The sequence below is a fragment of the Otolemur garnettii genome, unplaced genomic scaffold (genome assembly GCF_000181295.1).
Source record: "Otolemur garnettii isolate 467f Iridium unplaced genomic scaffold, OtoGar3 scaffold00009, whole genome shotgun sequence".
NCBI classification, from domain to species: Eukaryota; Metazoa; Chordata; class Mammalia; order Primates; family Galagidae; genus Otolemur; species Otolemur garnettii.
In genome coordinates, this window is record NW_003852404.1 from 29,131,023 (window position 1) to 29,156,424 (window position 25,402).

The 25,402-nt window shown below is 35.3% G+C and overlaps 1 protein-coding gene across 2 annotated transcripts in view; it reads left to right on the forward strand.

Annotated features, from left to right (window-relative positions):
* The window catches only part of CADM2 (cell adhesion molecule 2), a 1,018,247-nt gene that overhangs the window by 551,430 nt on the left and 441,415 nt on the right, over nucleotides 1–25,402 (forward strand). The gene's annotated exons all lie outside the window — the stretch shown is intronic.

Here is a 25,402-nt window from a genome sequence, read left to right on the forward strand (position 1 = left end):
GCACAAAAATATTCCTTTGGTTGTGGGAAAATCAATCTGCATTGCAGAAAAAAAACAAAGGTATAAATAAACAAGGATTCATTCTGCCACTTTCAGGTGTGATATTTGGGGAACATTTAATCTGTTCGTGAGCCCCTATTTCATCCTGTGTTCCTTGTACCATGGCCAGGAGACCTGATTCTTCAAAAGAAATTAATTCCACTATTATTATAATAGTGGGTGTACTCAAAATGCCGTTTCATGCTTAATCCCATAGATAGAAACCTGTATTTGTAAATAGAAAGCCTGTCTTTAGAGAAAGTATTTGAAGGATAAGAAAAAAAAGCTGACAGCAGTATTTTCAGGTACTTTTGTTAACATTTACTTATCTGTTCACAAAACTAGTCCTAATTATACTTTAATCAGGTGTGTGTGGGGGGGGTGGAAATTATTTTTTCTTTGTTTCTCAAGCTCACCGCATTTTTTAATGGTAATTTATAATGTGAGACTCATTGGATGGAATCTAATTATTACAAATTATTATAATAAATATAAATATATCTGGGGTAAGGAGTCTGACCCTACTGCTTTGCATCTGACTTTCATTCCTTAAACTAAAGATGGCATAATTTTATTGTTTATAGTAAACACTAGCTAAAACAAAAAACTCTATTTGGGAAATAAAAAAGAAGCAGTTATATTGATGTTGATTCTCTAATATATTAAAGTCTCGAGTGAAAGATCAAAATGTCTGTCTTTCAAAATCAAACCACTATGGTTAATATGATACTATTTTTTAAGTAGACACACATTATAAAATTAATGAATTAATACAGAACTCTGCAGAATTAAATTTATGGTTCTGATAATTCTATCAATTTTCAAAGTAGCCTTTTCTAGTTATCCTCTATGTAAATTCACGAATATTTTACTTCGTAATCTTATGGATACTTGCTAACAATAACTTCAGTTTTTATGAACAACTTCCGTATCTGTTTTCTCTACTTTTCAGTCTTGAGAAGTGGTGATTAAAAAGCTATCCCAATATTTAGTATGCATGAGATCCCATGCTGGGTCCAGAAGGCATCTTAACCCCATCCACATGCTTATAGAATCTCCTTCATTTGGAAATCTTGCAGGTACCAAAACAATCAGAGAGAGAAGTAGTCTTTAAATTTTAATTTTATCAAAATAAACCAGATCTCTTATGTATACAGTCTTTGCCAAAATTGGATTTTCTGCAACAGAGAAGCCAAACCTATTTGTAAAAGCCCAAGAAAAGACTAAGTATGTATTTGATTATACGACAGTCAGATTGAATTTTTTGTGTGTTTTGGCTATACTATTTTTGTTGATGCATACACTTTTTAGTTACTGTTAAATATGTTTCAAATAGCTTGAGGCTGCTTTCTGAAAACTTATAAATTTTTCTATCTACTTATCTGCTATGTTATATATATTATAAATTCATGAACATATCTGGGATAAACACACTAAATATAATAATATATATACATATATCAATTTATATATATTTTAACTAGGAATGACTTTAATTTTAATATGTGTTTTCTACAATTTTCTGTTGTGTATGAGATAATTATCTTTTGAAAGACTTTGATAAGCAGAAATCTACGAGATTCCTCTGAATTTTCTTGTTCAATATCTTAACGCAAATGGCCTATCTTCTTAGTTGTCCTTTCTATCAGAATGTGTTCTATGTTTTTTGATGACATGGACAATAATGTCATTAAATTTCTTAATTAATACACAGTAACAAACCCATAAGCCACAAATTGTTGCCAGTGGATTCAGTTTGATGAGAAATTATATCATAAGTATGTCTTTAGCTGAGTTTCTTTTATTCTGAGGAGGGCATAGAGCTTTCAAAACACATACACAACTTTTAAATCTCCCTAAGACATGATGCTTTAGCTAGCCAAAGTTCATTTCTCTTGAGTATGAACACAAGCCAAGATTTGCTGGAAAGTAAAGAAGAGAGAAATTTCATCAGTGATGACTGGTTTTTGAATGATATTAATTTAAATAGGAAGTTTAAGAAAAAAAAAGTCATTCTTGGATTAGATTTTCCTCCCCGAGAGAGAGAAATTTTGCCCAAACACTTTTTAATAAGTCTTCCTGAAGACAGAAGAAATTAATATAAATAAGTCTATCTTCCTAGCTAAAGGGTCTCAGAATGGGAAGAAACTCTTGAGTCATAGTTCCAGTCTGAAGAATTAACTCACCCCTTTCCTACTTCTGAAACAGATAAAGTGATTGTTTATGGATTAGAAAAATGTAGAAGAAAGATTATACACACACACACACACACACACAAAATATATATATATATATATATATATATGCCTGAGAATGTCTTTACTCTTTCCACAAAGCCTTCCTGCATGCCTGAGGTTGCTTTCAAAGCTAAGCTGGTAAACCATGAGGGGATTATAGTTTTATCAACAGCTCGATTCTGCACCAGCAGCAGGTGCACTGGCTTGATGACCTGCAAGGCCACCAGTGCCACAGAACCTGAGTTTCTGGCAGCACTCACTTTGTGTTAACAGCATTATTGATAGTAGTCCAAGCAAGATAGAAATTGCCAAGGAAGGAGATGAAGTACTAGATGTTGCTTTAAAAACATAGAGGAAAGAGAGAATGAATGGGGAAAAAAAGAAAATACATTCGGGGGCTTGGCTTGTTTTCTCTATTACTACTGCCAAATACAGCCAACGTGTGGCCATGGGAGTTGGCGCCGCTGGAGCGGCAGACACGCTGCATGGAGGAAGTTGGAAGGACTAAAAAGTCAGCGCTGGAACTGAAGCAGAGATTGCCAAGCCAGACGCTGAATGGTGCGAGGACAGGATGTTTTCCCTTCCATTTTTCACAACGAGGCATTTCTTTTACTCCCTCCTATTTCGATCAAAGAGCAATGTTGTCAACATTCAGTCACCAAATTACTGTGGTTTTGTTACTTATTTATATGACAGTTCTAAGTAAATAGGGTCATTAAAATAGCTTTGTTTGTAAAATAATTCAATTTAAAACACACAGAAAATAGGAAAACAGTCACATATGAACCCAGCTTTAAACATCAAATGTATGTCTTGCTATATTTTCTTTATAATTCTAAAATAAAATACATTAGTGATATTTATCCCATACCTATCTTTGAATTTTATTATATTATTACGTCCATGACATGATATAGAGTAAATATGACATGACAATGTAGAGTATTTATTTCAAAATTTATATTAACTCTTTTATTCACTGTGTGATGCCCATTGCCTAAAACAATAGGGACTTCATAGAAGAGTCAGCAAAGGGAATCAAAAATTTTGACTCAGTGAGTGTGCTGAAATACTTATATGTTATTCCTTTGCAATTTCATTTTTGCTTAATATTATGTTTTTAGTATTATTCATGTTCAGGCTTTTCAAATCCTAGCCAGTATTTATGTGTGACTATAACCATGTAATGGTTTATTTTTTAAATCACCCAAATGTCTACTAAGGATGTTTCATATTTTTTTAACTATCACAAACAATACCCAATAAACTCTAGGATGATATCAAATTAAGCCCATTATTATGAATTTTATACCATGTTAAGACAGAGTCTTTGATGTTTAAGTACGGGATTTTAGATTCCATAGAATACAGGGTATTACTTCACATTTTTCATTATCACCAATGATGGCATCTTATTATAGATTGAAAGGATTTCTTAGGTTAGAGAACTCCATGTTTTAACAAAAATGTGAAATTCAGAGGGAATATAATCTCTGTCTCCCAGGAGAGTACATATTTTCTAGGCTTTGATCCCCCATAAAATAGTAACTTGACATATATATAAAGTTCTGTTGGAATTCAGAATAGAAGGGCAAAACCTTTGTGAGTGCCTTCTATGCACCAGCTGGATATTGGTGATATCTAGATATTGATACCACCATGTACAAAGCGTCTGTTTGTATGTCTGTTCATTCATTCAATAAAACTACGTGATTCCTGTCTTCTCTTGGACAAGCCTTGTGTTGAGTGCTAAAACTTTAAAGACAAAAAATATCACCATTAACCATTAAGTTAAGATTCTACTCAAACTTACTAAATATCTTGTTTCTACTAACGAATGCCCCTATTACAATTTATAGAAATGATACATCTCAATGATCAAAAGTAGGAAGTAAACAGGAAAAAAAGGCATTTAGTAAGTACGTGACAATAGTTAAGAAAAAAATCTAAGGACAATTTTGTAAAAACATCTCAGAATGTAGGAGAGTAGCAGAAGTACAGTAAGGTGGTTATGGATGTTTCCATGAAAATTGTGCCAGCCTTTGTTGGTGCTGGGCGGTATTCACAAAGCACAAGATGGGTTTGGGATTCAAATTTTACAGTTATTTTGGAGAACACATGGAATAAAACACATCTGACTGTAAGTCATGTGAATCTTCCTATGACTGTTGACTGTTAACTGTAAAATTCAGATAGAACCCACTTCCATTGCAAAGAATAGCATAATTCTGACACATGGTAGAATCTTAAGAATTGCTAATTCCTTTCTCTTAATTTCCTAGGAAAATGTACTTCTTTCCACATCACATAATATGATCTAAAATACACAAACATCATCTTTTTCCTCTATTCACCCCATACAGACACACTCAGGACTTAAGAGGACAAATGTAAAACAGTCAATAAAATGTGATACTACACCTTGTTCTTGGTACTACATAACTTGTCTTAATTCACTTACCTGACCCATTTTAGAGATTTGTCCTCATGTAAATAGGGATGGTACCGTTTTATTCTTCTTTGTGAAGTTATCTGGTATGCAATTTGTGACTTCGTGACATTTATTCCAGGAAAGTTATTGTACAAGAAGGGTGATAATGTCCTTATATTTTCTAATCAGTTTTCTTGAAATGTGATCACGACATCATAGTGACATTTACTTTGTCATCTCACTCAATTTGTAAATTGAAACTGATGCTACAGTATCACATGGGAAAATAAAATTCCCTGTATTAGAAAATTATTTGACAACCCAACTGTACAAGAATGTAAACCTCACCTAGCAAATTAACTTAATAAGTTATTAAAAACATAACATTCTGTTGGTGTTAGAGAAGGACAGAGTCACACAAAATTCATTCACATAGCAGCAAATCTGATAGAATTACAGTAATAATGATTCTTAGGAATTAAGGGGACAAAGTGGAAATTTGATATGAAATAATGTACCTACTCTCACACTGCCTGTCTTTAAAGACTCAGAATGAGTCCACATATTACAAGGATAGGGAATTTGTGTATGTGTCTGTGCATGTGTCTGGATGAGAGAGAGAGAGAATTCACACCAAGCTCAACGAATCAATGTATGTTACTCAATTATAAGGCTGAAAGAAATCAAAGAAATATCAGTGTTTTCCAAGGATGTGAAATTATAGGTATTTATTTTATATAATATTTTTAGAATTGAGCCATATCTTTGAACAACAATACATCTAGTTGAAATTAATTCAAAAGATATAAATACTTTTTTTTTCAAAAGATGTAAATACTTTAAAGCTTGGCACAGCAAATTAATCGAGTAAAACTGCAGACGACCGTATTAGAGCTAACTTTTCTCAGTGCTAAAAATACACGTGTGATCCATTTTACTTGAATAGCAGTGTATTAGGTGTTTTGAGATAAGAGAAATACCAATTAGTTATGTTTCTCCTTAAAAGTGTGAACAAAATTATAATTTAATTTAAAGCAGGCTATACTATAAATTAATGCTATTCAATACCTTAATATCTGTGTACAGATCAGTGTGGTGACCCCCTGAAGGAAACCCTATATCTATACAGGGCCACTAGAAGTCACTAATTAATGGTAATAATGGCAATTCTCATTTTCCTGGAAACCAAAAGAAAGGAGATTTTAAGACTTTGATTCAAGCTCGCTGTTTACATCTGATGCCACAGAAGCCACTTCACCTAAAATGGAAATGTATAATGTACAATCTGGTGTTCCAGATTTGCTCAGCCCTGACTAGCAACAGAAAATGATGCACGTAGCTAAAATCTTGCAGATGAATGATTGATCCCAAAGGACTAACATGAGCATAGGTAGTCACTGCAGTAACACTGCTATGTTGGGGACCTCCCTAAATATCTATTAATATAAATATTCTTATATCGATGAAGCCTGGATCTTAAATGAACCACAACTGCTTTATATTAATTCAAGCTTTTGACTCTGGATTGTTTTGACAATACTCTCCCAGGAATACCTTTAGCAACCTTTAAACTCTTTTTCTTTGCTTATCCTATAATATTTTCAATAATTTTAGGACTGGGTATGTCATTTGTTTCTATTCACATCACTTATCTTTGTTCTAAAAACTTAATTGTTTTTTTTTTTTGTTTTTTGTTTTTTGTTTTGTTTTTTGTTTTGAGACAGAGCCTCAAGCTGTCCCCCTGGGTAGAGTGCTGTGGCATCACAGCTCACAGCAACCTCCAACTCCTGGGCTCAAGCGAGTCTCCTGCCTTTGCCTCCCAAGTAGCTGGGACCACAGGCGCCCGCCACAACCCCCCGACATTTTTTGGTTGCAGCCGTCATTGTTGTTTGGCGGGTCAGGCCTGGGGATTCGAACCCGCCACCTTAGGTGTACGTGGCTGGCGCCTTAGCCGGTTGAGCTATAGGCGCCGAGCCTAAAAACTTAATTGTTAAAAGCTATTAATTTGCATGTAAATAATTTAGAAGGCATGTGTGCTCTCTCTCCATTTTTAAATTATGATAAAATATATATAATTCACCATTTTAAGCATTTTACGTGTACAATTTTGTAGCATCAAATAATACTGCATATTGTTACACAATAGATTATCCCTTAGAGCAGCGAGATTTTAATGGTAGTAACTGCAGAAATCTTAGAGAGGCTACATGCCTCAAGAAGGTAAGTCAGAAGGTAAGAGTCCAGCATGGATGTTCTATAGCCCATCGTATCAAAAGAGTTAGCATCTAAGCCAGAGGTTCTCAACCTGTGGGTTGCGACCCACAGGAACTGTATTAAAGGGCCGCGGCATTAGGAAGGTTGAGAACCACTGACTAAGCTAATCTATTAACCTAATTAGACAGGATCTGATAATCCTGGCCCTCTATATATTTGCCTAAGGTCTATTGCTTGATTTTAAAGGTTTATAAAATCTTTCTTCTATACTTTAACTGTTCAATGCTAGTAAGATATATGATGAATTTATGCTCAGGGCATCAAATCATCTGCTTATGTGTGTATTTCTCACGTGTGACCACTAAAAATGCAGTGTAATCCTAGCACTCTGGGAGGCCAAGGTGGGAGGATCACCTGAGCTCAGGAGTTTGAGACCAGCCTTAGCAAGAGTAAGACCCTGCCTCTACTAAAAATAGAAAAACTGACTGGGTCTAGTAACACACACCTGTAGTCCCAGCTACTTGGGAGGCTGAGGCAAGAGCATCACTTGAACCCAAGAGTTTGAGGTTTCTGTGAACTGTGATGATACCACAGGACTCTAGCCTGGGCAACAGAGTGAGACTCTGTCTCAAAAGAAATACACAAAACAAAAACAGAAACAAACAAAAAAACACTTTAACGTGCATACTTGTTCACCTTCTTATCTATACATCAGGAAAATATATTGATGATAATTTTTTAAAATATAGTATTGAGTGTACAAAGATTATAAATTATAAGAAAAGAGGAAATTATATATAAATGGTATAGTGATCTAACAACATGTGACTTAAATATGAAAACTATTTTAGGATATTAAAAAATAACTTGCCTTTTAAATGTGGACTTCGAGATTTGTGAACTGTATATTGATCAGGCATTCCATTTAGAGTACAGAGAGATAATCTAAAAACAAAGTAAGTTTTCTAAATTTTCTACAATGATACAAAGTATGTATCTCAAAGTTTTGTTTACGCATAGACCTAATTTATGCCAATTGGAGATACATCTGGCACCTTCAGGAGCTGGACAAAGGCTCACTAGCCATTATGAACAAAAACAATTAGCTGGGTTATGTTATTCTTAATTGCAGATGGTTTCGTGCCAATTTATTCATACCTCATGGAGTTTTTCTGTTTATGCTTATTGCTTATACCTGCTCATAGAGTGATTTGGCTTTCTAACTTGTGAATGTATCTGCCAACTTGTTAGTCTAAAAGAAAAAAATAGTACTGAAATATAATTTGAAGCACATTTTATACTATTTGCATTAACTGTCTTCAAGAAGAGTCTCGAGTATTTTAAGAGACTGACATTTAGAGTGTATAATCTTTCATGTAAAATGTTTCATCTTTGTCTCCTGAGGCTTCTGTTTATATATGAAGAAAACTGCAATGTGACATTTGCTAATAGTGTCTGTGGAAGGAATGCTACATCTTCAGGATATATCCAAGACACAAAAATTATGACAATTATTAATGCAATAAACAAAATCGTTTTAGAGCACAAAACTACATATTTTAAGTGAATGCATTACATTTTATGTATGCCAAACTTTTCCCCATGAATATAATAGACTTTGATTTAAAAAATCCTCATCTCTGCTTGTGAATCATATTTCTAGTCTCTCCAAAAAGCAAAAAATCCACATTTTAAATCATCACTTAATAGCTGTGTAAACTTAAAGAGACATTTTTGCTGTCAATCTTTCTTCAGCTATACGATGAGCATAATAAAAGTTCCTATCTTTTGAAAATCCAATGAGATTTTGAACTGGAAAGATTTCAATGGAGTATCACAGAAAGTTAAAAATTAATTTTAAAAAGCTTAGAGTTATTTTTTACATCGAAATAACTCCTGAACACTTCCATCTTTATTTTTTTAACATATTTTTTGTTTGATTATTCCAACTTGTTTATAACCTTGATTGTCCACTAGCACGTATGGTGCGAAGGGAAATAGTTGCCGTCTATCATGAGCTGCCCCTTTCCAAGTCTCCCGAGAATTGTAAAAGGACATTTGAATACAAGATTGATGTTTTCCAAAAAACATCACTGAATAGTTTGTTTTGTTAACCAATCAATTTATCGCTTGATAAATTATTTCAAACTTTATGTAAATGGCTAATAAATCTTCAACTATATCAAGGATTTTAAATAAATTCTACATATGATCTACTGAAAATAATTGTCATTAGTGAGTTGAAGAGATGATGCATTTTATCCAGATAAGTGTTGAATTATCAGACGTAGAAACTGAGAACCAATCTGAGACCTATAAAGTCTCCAGCAGTGAGTTTTAAGTGATTAAAAAGTTTCCACTCCCCTTACCTCTCTCTAGAAATAGTTTGTTCATTAAATGTATACGTGGTCTTATCCTGATAGCTTTCTCTACTTCACAACTTATTTAAAGTAAGTCACAAACTATCAAAATGCAAGTAGAAAAATGAATCATTCAGTGAAGTAAAATAGGTAATGAGAGACATTTTAAAATAGTAACTTCATAAATGGAAGATTATAGGAGAATAATTCAACCTCAAAATCACATTTCAGTGTAAAATTTGGTCTGAGAATTTAATGGTGCAATTAGTATCTATATTTCAGATTGAGTGGGATCTCATCTCCCCTGGTTTCATCAGTTTGATAACACTAATACTTAAACAATATAGTCCCTAGAAAACAATGAAAATTAACTAGTACACAAAATTGCTTCATAGTGAGATTTTTACTTTTTTTTTTTTGTATGTATTAATTGAGAATGGGTGGACTTGTATTATACAGTTCTTTTCAGAAGTGGTCTAATGCTTACAGAGGACAAACAGCCTACAGAGTACGTGACTCCATCTGTCTAAGCCCACAAGCAAATACAACACCTGGTTTTATTCAAGGCAGTGATCAGTTAGAAAAAAAACAAACAAATGAACCATCACTTTCATCAAATGGAGATTCAACATGTATTATAGGCTGAGAATTATAACTGCAGTCAAACTACTGGGAAAACCAGGTCTGAAAGTATCTCACCACTGTGACTCTTAGTTTGTAAAATCTACTAAGTATATTAAAATCTGAGTGCATTGAGTTTGTGTTCTAGTTAATTGAGATAAGAAATTATAAACAGACATTAATCTCTGTTCTCAGTTTCAGGAGCATAAGTAGTTTTCATAAATAGCATTGTGAAAGTTTTTAGGGGCTGTTTTTCTTATTGAATTTTTATTTTTGAATAGAAAACTTATAGCCTAATAGGTTTACTATCTTTAAAACATGAAATGTAGATTCTTTGTAGGAAGTAGACTTTAGTTTTAATCCAAATATGTTATAGTTCCTTCAGAGCCTTAATTTCTTCATTGCATAAAGGAGACCATGGCTATTTCAAAGGATAGTATTTGCAATTAAATGGGGTGAGAGTTTTAAAACACACACACACACAAAATAGTGTCTGGTACTTAGAATCTTGAAACATATGTGGTCTTACAATAAGTTCACAAACTCTTCCTAGAATAAAATCTGCATACCTCATTGCTGAATTCACTAGAGTCACCTTCAAAGTCCCTGTGGGAAGCTAAGAACCAACACCAGTGCCTGGTCCATCCTTCAAAGCCATGTTTGAACTCCGTTGCTGGAATGACCATCAGGGCTATTGCCATATTACTTATTCCTGATGTTCTGAACGTCAATAAAATGTCTGCCTTTCAATATTTCCTTTATCTTTAGCTAAGCTGATAAAAGTCATCAAAGGCCATGCCAACTGAGTCAGGAGGGTGTTCCAGCACGGTTATGTGTTTCCCGGCTAAACTCCCTCACAGACAGTGCCCTACGAGCTGGTGCATCATTGTCACACCCTTCTCACGTCAACCTTCTCAGTTAAGATTTTCTTATTTTTCTACTGATGTTTATTTGGTCAGCTATGCTTCTCCCCATCAGCCAATGATTTTGACCTGTAACTTGATGCATTTTGCAATGTTTTCATCAGTTCTGCTCCTTACTGGCCACTCTGGCCTCACATCATCAACGGCGCTTTCTCTTCTCTCAGAAGAGCAATTAACCCATCGGCACCCTCCCATTATCTTCATGGTATTAGCCCCATAAACGCAGACTAACATGTCCTGGATTTCACCTTCATTCCTGCCAAGTTTACCAAGAAACTTATGAATGTTTGTTGCTCTAATTCAAACTCCAACATTCTCTGGAGGGTACACAAAAGCACACGACAACAATAGTGAATGCCACTCAACAAGACCCTGCCAGCCACACGTCGACACAAACACAGCTGCGAGACACATATACAGAGACTATGAAACTTCACTGAGCTGTTTGTACAGTGCTTCAACGTCAATGTGCAGGGGGGAGTTCGCAAACTTAATTGTCAGACCTGGTAGTATCACGTTTGCCTGCAAACCTCACCAAGCTGATGTGTGATCGCACACATTATAAACAATGTCCCCTGCAGGTGAGCAATGTACAACGCCCCAAACTTATGCCTTCACTATCTTATTTTTAGACAAGCATATTTTTTTCCTTTAGCACATTTCTCTTGTTTCTTTTCAATGCATTTAAACTTGCTATAATGAAGGCAGTTGATACCAATCTTAAATCTTTTTTGTGGTAGAGCATAAATAACATTAAAACATTAAAATTAAGAGATGATTTTTCATTACAACTGAATTATATAAACTTCTTAGAGAAGAAACACTTCCTTTTTAAGTTTAATTTCTCTTTTCTCCTTCCTGATGGCTAATGTATAAACGTCTGTTAGTATGTATTGTTTTGAAGGGTGTATTATTCAGAGATAGATACTGGACAGGTAGGCGGGGGAGAGAGAGAGAATCGTTAATGGAGTTAGTTCCTGCAATTATAGATCTTGAGAAGTCTCATGGCAGGTGGTCTGTGGGATGTAGAACCAGGGAAGCCAGTAGTTCTCCAGCCTGGCTCAGTTCAAATCCAAAGGCCTTAGAATCAAGGACCCTCATGGAGTGACTCTCGCTCTAAGGCCAAAGGCTTGAGAAACTGAGGATCTGAAGGTGCCATTCTTGCAGTACAAAGGCTAGAGAACCTGTAGTTCCAGTGACCCAGAGCCGGAGGAGAAGGGTGTCTAGACTCAAGAAGACAGAGGGTAAATTCACCTTTCCTTTGCCTGTTGGTTCTTTGTGGCTCCTCAACAATTTGGATGATGCCTACCCACACTGCAGGAGACTCTTCCTTACTTAGACCACTGATTCAAATGCCAATCTCATTCTCAAACACCCTCTCCCAGATGTACTCAAAAATAATACTTTACCAGCTATCTCCATAGGACTTATTCCATCAAGGTGACATGTAAAATTAACCATCACAGAAAGGAAGTAAGAGAAGGCTGTAGGCAAACCTATGTCCTTGGAGTTCACTGCTAATGAGAGAAAAAAACAATCGCAACTCACTTTGTTCAGTGGTACACAGGTGATGCAAGAAAGAAACTTCAGTTTAACGCGTATGAAGTATGGATTACGGGGTAGAGGAGAGGAGAGACGACAGATACGTAAAGGGTGAGAAGAAACATTGTCTGAAGCCAATATACGAATATTCTTACATGCTTATATAATCTCATATAATTCGCGGGGGGAGGGGGTTGTACTCCTTTCTGTAGGTACTTCGAAGTAATCATAGTTTTTTTTAATTTGTTTGTTTTAAATGAACTTTTAAATTTGAGATAATTATAAATTCACATGCACTTTTAAGAGATAATTTGGAGATGATCTGTTCCCCTTACTCCATTTTCCTTTACGGTAACATCTTTCCAAGCTATAGTACAATATCACAACCCAGATATGACCTGGTTATTGACAGGACAGTTCTGTCACCACAAGAATCCCTAGTGTTATCTTTTGTAGCCACAGGAGCCTGTGTTCCATTCCTGTTCCTGATCCCTGGCTTTCATTCATAAATGTTTTATAGGTGAAATCATAGCACACTGTACACTCTAGAATTTTTTCCCACCAACCCACCAACTCTTTTGAGATCCGTATGAGTTTTTGCAAGTGTCAGTAGTTTGTTTCTTTTTGCTGCTGACTAGTATGCCATGACAAGAATATCCTACAATGATTTTCATCATTTAGCGATTGAAGTATAGCTACATTATTCCCAGTTTAGAGCTATTATGAATAAAGCTGCTATGAATATTTGTGGAAAGGTTTTTGTGCGAGCATGTTTTTATTTATCTGGAATAAATGCCCAACAGTGAAATTGCTCAGATGCATTTAGCTGCTCTTTGTTTTGTAAGCAGCTACCAAACTATTTCACAAAGTGGCCGTATCGTTCCATCTTCCTGCCAGCAATACCCCAGTGAGCCAGGCCCTGCATTCTTGCCAGAATTTGTGTTGTCATTATTTTTTATTTTGGCCATTCTGACATGTAAGTACACCACCGTAGATTTTTAATAGTAGATTATTTGGTTAGATCAGTTTTAGAAGGAACTACCTGATGGCAATAGGAAAAAATAAAAACAACTCCTGATATATTTTTTCTGTCTATATATTTATTTAACTATCTGCCTATCGAATCTTCTATCATCTAATTCATTTTCTTCACTTTGGGGGTATTTTAAAAATAGTTTAAATATAGGCATAAATAAAGATCGGTTAATAGTCATACATAAAAACAGAGACAAATAGAAAGAGCCCCCAATATTACAGAAGAAATAGTTTATAAAACCCAAGTATTAAGTTTATGTAATCCCAAAAGTCAGAAATTAATATAAAGAATCAAAGAGACATAAAGTCATTCTTTAAATACTGAACTAATAATTCAACCAATGAAAATTTTAGTATCTATATTCAGTTTCAGTCTCAGACACAGGACAATTAATGTCCACAGTATAGCACAAAAGTTCGCTATGCCCCCTACTGAATTTTTAGGCATGTTTTGTGAACACGACAATAGGCAGTAGTTCCAAAAACCTATTTAAGACTTAAATTACAGTATTGAAAAATACATAACCTAACACAGTGACTGGATGTGCCCTCCATTATTAGAGATGGTTGTCTTATTATCTAAGGGAAAAGTATAGAATTTTAGGTTCTTCCATTACAGATAGACTCTATTGCCACAAATCTGGAAATCAATAAAACTTGTTTGGGGAGAGTAAACGACTGGTTGATAATTTATCATCTCCACAATCTTCCACTGAAAGTAATACGAAGATTGTGTGCGAATCTAATCAGGTGTGGAGGGCTATGGAAAAGGGAAAGTCACTGTTCCAAAAGGAGAAAGTCCAGAGTTTTAAAGAACTACCTGAGAACTTTTTCCTTCATTGCAGGAATAACTAAATGTTACAGCATGATTACTGTTATTCTGATCCTCGTTAAATATGTAAAACTGATGGTGAAATGCGTGCTCGTAAACGGGGCCGCTGATAGCTTGCTCTCTTTTCCAGAGTTCCCTCCCACGGTACCTAGTCTGAGGCTCTCTGAATTTGTTACTGTCTTGGCTCCTATTTGTACCATCCTGAAATAATGATGCCGTACAAAGACCTTCATTTGACATAAAATTCTAATAATTTCATCTATGAATCTGCAAAGTAAGAACATTAAACTAATAAATTATCCATATGAATGTACTTCCAAGGTGTTAATAATTTATGTCAGGTATTCTCATTTTAAATCATTCTTTTCTTCAAAATGCCCTTCTTCAGCTGAGTTATAAAACTTTAGTGAAACAGAATTATGGCCTTAGAGTCTTATACTTGGGAAATCTTGCGATGTAATTCTCCAAATCATTTCCTTTTCTGCCAGAATGTTTGCAGGCAACTCACTTATGAAAATGTTAGCCTTGTATATGTATGTGTGTGTTTAAACATTATAGAGAATATAAAGAAGTTAAAAAAATACTGGGTTAAAATAGTGAAATCTTATTTTTATCCCTGATCATTATATGTACATATTTCTATGTTCTAAACTTATGGATGAATATCGATAACATGTGGATTTTATACATCACTTTCCAGACTAATTTTTTTATCATGCTTTGTTGGGAATTTGAGTGAATATATTATTTCTCCCAAAGATGTTTGGACTGTAAGTCTTATTTCTAGTTGTTAATAGATTATATCATCTGTTAAAGAGTTTTTGGCATCAATTGGCAAGTCCATGACTATTTTGTAAGGGGATCTGCTTTCCAGATGGTGCTGAACTCATATCACACATACCTAGGTCTCACTTGATTCATACTCATGAGTGCTGTGGTCCCAAGGCACAGAAGTTCCAGCCTAGCACAGTGAGCTCTGACATTGCCTACATCAAAAATATGACTAGCTTCACAATGTATTACTTGTCCAATAACAAGCCAATATTCTAGAGTGTCATTTATAAATTTCATATGAATTTTCATGTTAACAGAGTTTGTATAAAAATGTGTGAATTGGGTGGCACCTGTGGCTTAAGGAGTAGGGTGCTGGCCCCATATACCAGGGGTGGTGGATTCAAGCCTGGCCCTGGCCAAAAACTGCAAAAAAAAAAAAAAAAAAAAAAAAAAGTGTGAATTAATATATTTTTAAAGTTTAGCATAGAAACGTACATACATTTAAATGCAGGTATGTATTAGTCAGGGTTCTCCAGACAGATATGAGCAACAGGATAGCTATTGGCATGGATACAGATATAGATAGATGAGAGGGGACTTACCAACTTACCAAGGGTATTGGTTCCCATGACCAGGAAGGCTGAGAAGTCTTATGATAGGCTGTCGACAAGTGGTCTGAGCTCCTGGTGGTGTGGCACATTGCAAGTCCAGAGATCCCACAACAGGGGAAGCCAGTGTTTTAACTCTCAGTCCTGGAGCCCAAAGGTCAGAGTGCTGAGGTTGTTGTATTAGAACAGGTAAGGCAAAGCGTATCCCAGCTCCATGAGCACACGTGCCTTTCCTCTGCTTTTGTTTCATCCAGGTCCCCAGCACACTAGATAATGCTTGACCACCATGAAGGCAGGTCTTCCTCAGCTCGTCTACTCAGACGCACATGCTCGTCTACTCTTGAAACAACCTTACAAACACAACTAAAAATGATGCTTTACTGGGTTTTTAGATTTTCTTAATCCAAATAAGTTGTCATCTAAAATTAACTAATGTGATGTACATGGTACACTGAGTATACAAAAGTTGCAGTCATTTTAAAATATCCCTTTGCCAGAAATGGGAAAGTTTCATGCAAATTCCAATAAAATTGTAACATATAAAAACGTGTGCTTTTGGCTTGGCACCCTTAGCACAACAGTGGTTATGGCATTGGCCACATACACCAAGGCTGGGGGGTTCAAACCCGGCCCACGCCAGCTAAACAACAACAACTGCAACAACAAAAAAAATAGCTAGGCATTGTGGTGGGCACCTGTAGTCCCCGCTATTTGGGAGGCTGAGGCAAGAGAATAGCTTAAGCCCAAGAGTTTGAGGTTGTTGTGAACTGTGACGCCATGGTACTCTACCAAGGACGACATAGTGAGAATCTGTCTCAAAAATAATAAAAACAATGTTTTCAATGGCTTTATTTCTGTTATCTCTACCAGTATAATTTTGTAAAAGACCTTGGATTCACAATTTCTTGAGTTCTAATCCTTATGATCTTGCCTAAGTATGTGATCTCAGGATGATAATTTTTCTTGCACACATGATTGTCCATAAAATGAAGTGGTTGTATTAAAGCCCAGATCTAAGAGATCTATGATAAAACTGCAACATTTGCAGTGGCTTGCTAACACCCTCCAAATGGATCTTATCTTGTTTTCAGCTTTACACTTTCAGAGTGTCTGTGTCTATGACTGTCCAGTCCTTCTAATGTACTAGTCTTCATTCATCCACCGTGACCAGTTCCCGCTGTCCCTACCACATCACTGATCCCAGTCAAGGGTCTATTATAATAATCTACATATGAATTATGTGCTTCTGCTTCCGTTTTCCCCAGATCTCCACATGTATCGGGTTATTTCAGATTATGCCTCAGTGTATGAAACCATTCACTTTATCTTCCAGAGTGTTCCTCTAGCTAATCATTCTACTTAGTTCTGTCAGGTATGAGAGAGATGAATTTGCTCAATTGAAAAGTTAACATTCAAGCAAAGGCCATATTTCTGGTCATCATTCCGGGCAAGTGTTTGGAGCTTGGATACTCTTAGGTTTTCTCATCAGTGATACGTAGAATTTTGATCTTGGTACTCAGTGCTATCACTCAATGCCTAATCATAAACAAAGGATGGATTTACTTTAGCGACAGAGGTTATCTCCGTGTCTAATTAGTACAGCCTTGGCTGGGGTGCTGTGAAGGTTGCACAAATTTGGCTTCTAGCTTTGTGCAGCTCACGAGAGGATGTGAGTCTGCTCGCATGCTTTGCCTATAGCAGCCTGGTGTGTTCCCCTCATTTTAGGTCCAGTTACTGTCAGTCTATTACCGTGTTCCAACTGTGTGAAATGATATATAGTCACAAGAATGCTTTCCTGTTATGTCTCTAGGGCAGGATCATCTGCAAAGTATGTTCCCTGGCTGAATCACATACAAACCCACAATCTGTTCAGCTTCCCACAGCACAGCTAACCTTCAAAGCCTTAGCTATTTCATCTCTTTTAAAAGTATAGGAATGTTCAAATGGCTCAGGTGAAACAAAAATTCTATCTTGATAAAAAGTTTAAGAGAAAATATATACTCACCGTGAAATCCCACATTGCATGATACGTTTCCTTAGTCACACGTCTACAATAGATGTATTTCATTTTTGATTTGAGAAACTCCATTTGTGCATTGAGGAATTTTTCCTCTGCCTCATTCCAGGCAGTTCTGGTGGAATTGTACATTGGTGAACCTTGCACACTTTCCAGTCACAGGGAGAAACACCTAGTACTGACCTATCCAGTTTCAGAACCACCGCTTTCTCCACACGGAGACCCTTTACTGCAGCTGGATTAGAGCTCTCACTGAAGGTACATAGATGCAAGGGAAGTAGGAGTCACTCTCTCTCTCTCTTTTTTTTTTTTTAATTTCCTTCTGTAAGGATACTTAAGACTCAGTGGTACTTCTTCCACTGCTAGTGCCAGCTTGACTATAACGTTATGTGACAAAGAAACATGCATGTCTGAATTCAGCTTCCTCTCAAATGAGAACACTGCTGTAATTTCCATGTACAAGTGCCCACAAATTCCTTTTTATCTTTAATCTATTTTCAATTATAAATCTTCAACCGAGAGATTTTAACTCACAAAAAATATGCTTTTGAAATGTTTGTTATGTAATGTTAAGAATTTCCATAAGGTCAGAGATAGTTATTAGGTATATCTTTTAACTTTGGATACATAAATTATACTGAGTATTGTTGTTATGAAAATAACTTTAAAGGACATGTCTTCATGATCCTGTGTGCAGGGTAGGTTCCTCCACAGAAAACATGACTGGAGACAGCGTTTACATGCCAGCATGGTGTTAAACTGTTCGGTGAGGAAAATGAAGAGGAACCATGAGTAGACACATACTATGGATCTATTTTGCAAGTATGTAACATGAGAATTTTTAAGAAACTACAAATGACTCACATAGAATGAGTATGAAGTGAAGATACCCACGGTGTAGACATAAGTCATACGACCAAGTGCTCTGAATATTTCTAACCTCTCTGAGCCTCAGTTCCCTCATTTACAACCTAGAAATGATAATAGTATTCTTTCTACAGGGTTTTCCGAGTTTTAATACAAGCTATAGAAAATGCCTCGCTAAAAGAGAGCTCAGGATATGATTTTGCATTATCACCCAGGTAATGGATCATAGGAGACCTCCGAGTATAAGTCCAAGATTGTCAACTTTAAGTATAACTTGTATATTATAAAAATAGTTATATAAACACTAAATGCATGGCTTTTCAACAAAGTTATTTTCTCAGAGGAAGTAATCTTTTCTGGCTGAGACACATTTGCTTGAAGAGACAGGCAAGACTGTCATCTAGTGGCAGAGACTTGGAATCTCAGGCATCTGGTCCTCAAAGCTGAGAAAGCATTCAAGGCACATAGGACGACCTCATTGGAGAACAAAGAATTTCTGACAATTGCTGGACATGTCAAATCTGTATCCCTGCGATGTCTTTTATGAAAAAATCCTGAATCGGACTTTTGTTTAAGAAAGATAAATTTAAAGCAGTGCTTCCCCAAAGCTGCCTTATAAAATGGTAAGATTCCGTGACAGTGTGTACACACACATTCGCATAAACACAATACATACTCAGATGTATATGTGAGTATAACGTAAACAGATTTTCTCTCTTGGAAGTAATGCCTTCTTACAGTTATAGTATTTTATGGATTTTTTGTTTATAAATTTTGATTTAAAATTCTAACTTTTCAAAGTGAGGAGGCTGTAGTTCTGTTTAAATTTTCACATTTTCTTCAAAAAGTATACTTTTCTCCCACAATTTTTTATTAAAACATCTGATTTAAAGGATGAACTTATTTTTACATTTTTTTTGGCCAGGGCTGGGCTTGAACCCACCACCTTCAGCATATGAGACTGGCGCCCTACTCCTTTGAGCCACAGGCACCACTCTGGATGAACTTATTTTTAAAGCTGTCATATCAGGTTTCAGACAACTATTACCCTGAACTATATCACCCTCCCTTCCACTCTCTCTTCATGTACAAAGTAGTCATCATTGTGTTTTATAATAGAGTGGTAATAGTGTTTACCAAGAGCTGTTAGGAAGAGACAGCAATGAAAAGAATATCAATTCAGCCAAAAATATTGTTTTCAGTTTACCAGAATAACCATTGTGACAAAATTCTCCCAGATGTCAAGTCCAAGGAAAACAGTTGTCTTCACGACTGAACTGGCCAATTTCCTGTCTCAATAATGAATTGATGTACCCCATCTCAGTGTTTTGTCAATTGTTTCTTTATTTTTTTCCTACAAAAGTGTTTCCCAATTTACAGTGTAGATTCACCATTCATAAATAACTTGCAATTTTGAGTTTCTTTAGCTGAATTTAAAGGATAGTGTGGGTTGAATGTTTGGAAGTCTCCCAAAGTTCATGTGTTGGAAAGTCAATCCCAATGCAACAGGGTTAAGAGATGGGACTTTTAGGAGGTAAACAGGTTATGAGGGCTCCACGGGTGTAAATGAATTAATGTTGATATCAACACAGTGTGTTAGTCATAGAGAAGCCTGCTAAACCTCAGCGACAACTGCAACAAAAAAAATAGCCAGGTGTTGTCAGGGGTGCCTATATTCCCAGATAGTTGGGAGGCTGAGGCAAGAGAATTGCTTAAGCCCAAGAGTTTGAGGTGGCTATGAGCTGTGATGTAACAGCACTCTACTGAGGGTGACATAGTGAGACTCTGTCTCAAAGACAAAAAAAAAAAAATATATATATATACACACACACACACATATATATAATTCTGTAAATTTAGCATTGTAATTTGTGAAATCTATCTTTATTGCTGTTTTGGCTTATTTTTTAAAACTATAAAGCTTCCTAAATATTCTTGTAATTGTTCTTTTATAAACAGTTCTGTGTAACATCCATAAAAGAGAGGACACTTCTAAGAAAGCGATCTATATTCTGTTTAGAAAACACATATTCTGTTCACCCTCCAAAAAGTTTCTTTTGACCTTATAAGATTTCTGTAGACCTTCCCTAGGAATCTCTCCTCATTTTTCTCTTTATAGCTGTCATGCACTGACAGAGAGGACGTCTGCATTGTCAGACATACTGGTGATTATTTAGGAGTTTCAAAACAAACCTAAAAGCACTCAAGAGTGTTTTCTAAGAAGTAAAGCAAAAGACATACCACTCATCTCCAGTCCTGTACTGTAGCAACAAATAGATTTTTTATGACATCATTTTAAGATCCAGAATTGGATTTTTTTTTTTTTTTTCAGTTTTTGGCCAGGGCTCGGTTTGAACTTGCCACCTCTAGCACATGGGCCTGGTACCCTACTCCTTTGAGCCACAGGCGCCTCCCGAGAATTGGATTTTTCTTTAAAATAGTACTTCGTTCTAAGGAGAGATGTTATGTAATGGTAGCTAAACGAGGTTAAAAACAGGGCAAAAGCCATACGTGTTTTGATAGTACTCTAAATAGATGGAGACTCTGGAGTTCTGTTGTTTAGCAGCCCTCCCATAGGATACATTTATATGCAGTTCAAGCATTTGAAACGATAATTCATTCGTGAGCATCACCTTCTCTAGCTATTCTTCATGAAACAGCATCATGATTCTCCGCACTGGAATGCGATTATGCAACCTGATATTACTTGTGTGCACCGACGACAGAGAAAGTGATGATTGTGTTCTTATTCTTTTGCATACTATGAATTTAAATTTCAATTAAATCAGATTAGATATTCTGTTCTATGCCATCTTTATTTAACATTAGTGGTGATTAGTTTCTAATTTCTGTTGCCATCGATATCAGTTTTATACCCTCCCATCTGTGATGATAAAGTCAAGGCATCCACACATTTCCATTAATTTATTTGTGTTTTGAATTTAAAGGGTTTCAAACTCTTAAAATTTAACTACGTGTGAAATGTTTTAAATTAAACCCCACAGTTTTATATGCATGAAAAAAGAATCTGCTTGTTAAAGTTTATAGCTGATAAAAGTTGGACCTAGTTTCAAGTTATATTTTATTTTCTCCTTAAAAATTAATGAGTAAATAAACAAAAGATTTTCTACGCACCTTTAGAACTCGTGGAAAGAAACTGATTTGCAAGATATTTATTTAAGTAGATTAGAGAAAACAAATTTGAACCATTAAATTCATTTCTAACTTTTAAAATCCAGCCCTCTAAATATATACTGCCTTGAAAACCTCCACTCTTGCTCACTTTGCCTTCTTGAGTTTTCTTTCCAGCCTACTGAATTCTAAGCATCCATTGACTCTAGAATCCTTTCCTTAATATTCTTTCTACTGTGCCTAGATTAATTCGGTGCCACTGGCACTGCCTTTTTCTCTCTAATACTTTCAGAATGTGACATAGGAGCTGACTTCTCTCCCTTAGAACAGCATCCTAGCTGGTCTTTCTGACCAGCAATTTCATTTTCTAAAACATAAATTTAGTTTATTCATTCAGTGGCTTCCCATTGCTCCCTGATAGAGTCGTGTTTGTTAACATGCAATAAAATAGCTATTGATTTATTCTGGGTGATTAAAACTTACTTGTGATTTTCGGAATAAAGTGCTAAAATTGTTTTCAAAAGTTACTAAAATCAGGGTGGTGCCTGTGGCTCAAAGAAGTAGGGCGCCCGCCCCATATGCTGGAGGTGGCGGGTTCAAACCCAGCCCCAGCCAAAAACTGCAAAAAAAAAAGAAAAGTTGCTAAAAGTATTAAAGTGGTAATGTAAAATAAGTGTCAGTGTCCTAATGAAACACATGTACAATAACAAATGGCCTTGTAAAAAAAAAAGACTCAATATGTATCTTTAATTCATATAAATATACACCTACATACTTAGCATATTAGTGTATCCACGTATGCTGTGCAGTGTATGTATGTATTTAAATACTCACATGGCAGGAAATAAAATGATTGTTTGGTCTACAAACATGTCTACTTACAAAAAGTAAATATTTCCATTTAGTTAAATGATTGTATCATTGCAAATGGCTTTGACATCAAAATTTTGAAGATAGCAAGGAATAAATTCCATAATCTTTTCAGTTTACATTGGTTATTTAAAATTCAGATTATTTGTATTATTTAAAACTGAGAACCTTTGAAATATGTTATTTATTGACTCCTTTAATCACTGCTAATTGTTCACTACAGTGCTATCAATCCAGAATTTAGATAAGGTTATACCATTTTATATGCAGGTGAACCGTATCTCCAGTAGAATGCATCACACTGTCTTACGTCATTCACACTTAATCCTTCCTTTGTTCTATTTAAGAAAAAATAATAAGAGGAAATAACCTTTGTGATACATCTTTGTTTGTGAAATACTGTGGGTGGCGGTTTAAAAGGTGGCTAGAAAATTATCCCCTAAAGACATTTTCGGTTAAACAACTTTCAGAATAAGATTAAAACTAACCCAAAGGTATTGGAATGAAAGGGTGATGTGGGTGGTAAAGGTGGCTTGTGGCTAAAAACTAATTAGCATTGCATAAATTACTAATCAAATTTCCTTTTTCAAATATAGATCTGATTTATTCCAGGGAGGGTCTTGGTATAATTGACCTAAATAATGACCTATTTTTGCTATATTTCCTGGTATCAGATAAGAGACTTTTGATAAATGGGAATTCATCAAGTGACTTTCCTAATTTTATTTCATTAATAATTTTGTATTTTGGTTAAAACTAAAATGCAGAATGAATCCAGTTACAAAAATCTTGCAAAGCATTGATTTTTTTCTTATAATAATCTTTTGTTCGTAGCATATTTCACTTGTGAGACTTAAGTTAGTACATAATAAAGCAATTTAAAATATGGTTTGGTGAATACTAAATGCTTAGACTATGTTAGCTATTATATCTGTTCTTATATGTAGATTTCATTTCAATATATAAAGATCTAGGTTTCACTTAAAAGTGTAGCAGTTTATTTGAAGTCCAATGTGACTTTTAGATTTGTTGAAATTAAACATAAATTATCATTATATGGAACGTTTTCACAAACTATATTTAAATGATTATGTCACATACTACTTTTAGAAACTTATCTATATTTCTACAGTGATTTTAATCACATAAATTTATATTGCATATAAATCTGTTCTCATAGTAATTCATATCTACATTTGTATGTTGTTTTAAAACTTTCCATTTTTTTTTTTTTTTTAAAGAAAGAGTCTCCCTGTGCCCTGAGCAGAGTCCTGTGGCATCATCATAGCTCACTGCAACCTCAGCCTCCCGAGTTCCTGGACTGGGATTACAATCCCTCACGATCGCTCCCAGCTATCTTTTTATTTTTTGTAGAGTGAGGGTCTAGTTCTTAGTCAGACAAGCCTCAGACTCCTGAGCTCAGGCAATCCTATAGGCTCAGCCTCTGACAGTGCTGAGATTACAGGTATCAGCCACTGCACCTGGCTTTTCAAACCTTCTCAGTGCAGTCTTTCATTCATTAACCTAACCAACAAACAACAGGAGTAGAGAGTATACCAAAAAGTCAATACACATAGGAAAAAATGGGAAATTGTAGCAAAATATACCTTTATTCACAAAATAGTCATTACAAAATTTTACAAAGAGGTGGCACTTATGGAATAGTTTGTAAAATTTTCTGTTGACTATTTTGTGAATAGTAGGTACATTTAGCTATGATTTCTTATTTTTCCACATGTATAACAACTTTCAGGACACCCCGTATTTATTACATGTTGAATGTGAGCCCTGTGTGTAAATGTTCAGAACATCTCTTCTGGTAAAGAAGCTGAACAATGAGTTGTGTATGAATAAAATCAGTCATAATCTCTTGTTATAAATACTAAATAGAAACTTGTAAAGATTTGAAGATTTTCTTCTTGAATAAGGCAAGGATGTCTTCAAGGGAAATAAAAGGACGTTGAGGGTAAATAGGCATATATGAAACAGAGAGTGAAAGGGTCCCTGAAGGAGAGAATATGTTTTAAGATATCTAATCCCTTAAAAGCATGGTTTTAAATGTATTTACAGCAATTATAAACAATCATTAGTTAAGCAACCTTTAATTTAAGATGGTATTGGAATTGAACCCTAAAACACTTGAGAGCATGCCTAATAATCCCTGGAGCTGAATAAACTTGCTTAGGCATAAAGAACTGTGTTATCATGTCTTTATCTTCCAGAGACACATGAATTACTCCAGTAATATCTTGACAAGAGTAGAGCCAAATAATGACATTATGAGGCATCACAATGCTTAGTGAGCTGTTTTAGTACCTAGGCTTTAAAAAAAAAAAAAAGGCATTCTGAAGGTTTTAGGTATTTAGTCTGATTATGAGGAATTTTTAACCATGGTATTTAATTTAAAATTACTATTAAAAAGTTAGCAGTATTTGGGAGAAAAATAAAACCCAATAAAATAGAATGAATCATGAAAAGTAGCAATGACCCGGAAATCATAACTAAATGAATCAAACAACCCAAAAGCCATTCTAGCAGATGATCACTTAGTAATTAGTCTGCTTGGTAAACAAAAGATTAGAAATAATTTTTTTCCAAAGGTAGTATAGAACTGTCTTCGGTCGGGCAGCCATAACACAATTTGACATACTGGATGGCTTAAAACCAGAAATATATTTTCACACAATTCTGGAGGCTGAAATTCCAAGATCTGGGTTCCAACTTGGTCAGGTTTTGGTGACAGCTTTGTTCTTGGCTTTAAAACAGGTACTTTCTAGTCATATTTTTATATGGCAGTGAAAGAGAGAGAGAAAGAATCATCTGGTTTCTCTACTCTTAAGAGCACTAATCCCATGAGAGGCCCCCACTCTCATGATCTTGCCTAAACCGCCCCCAGGCCT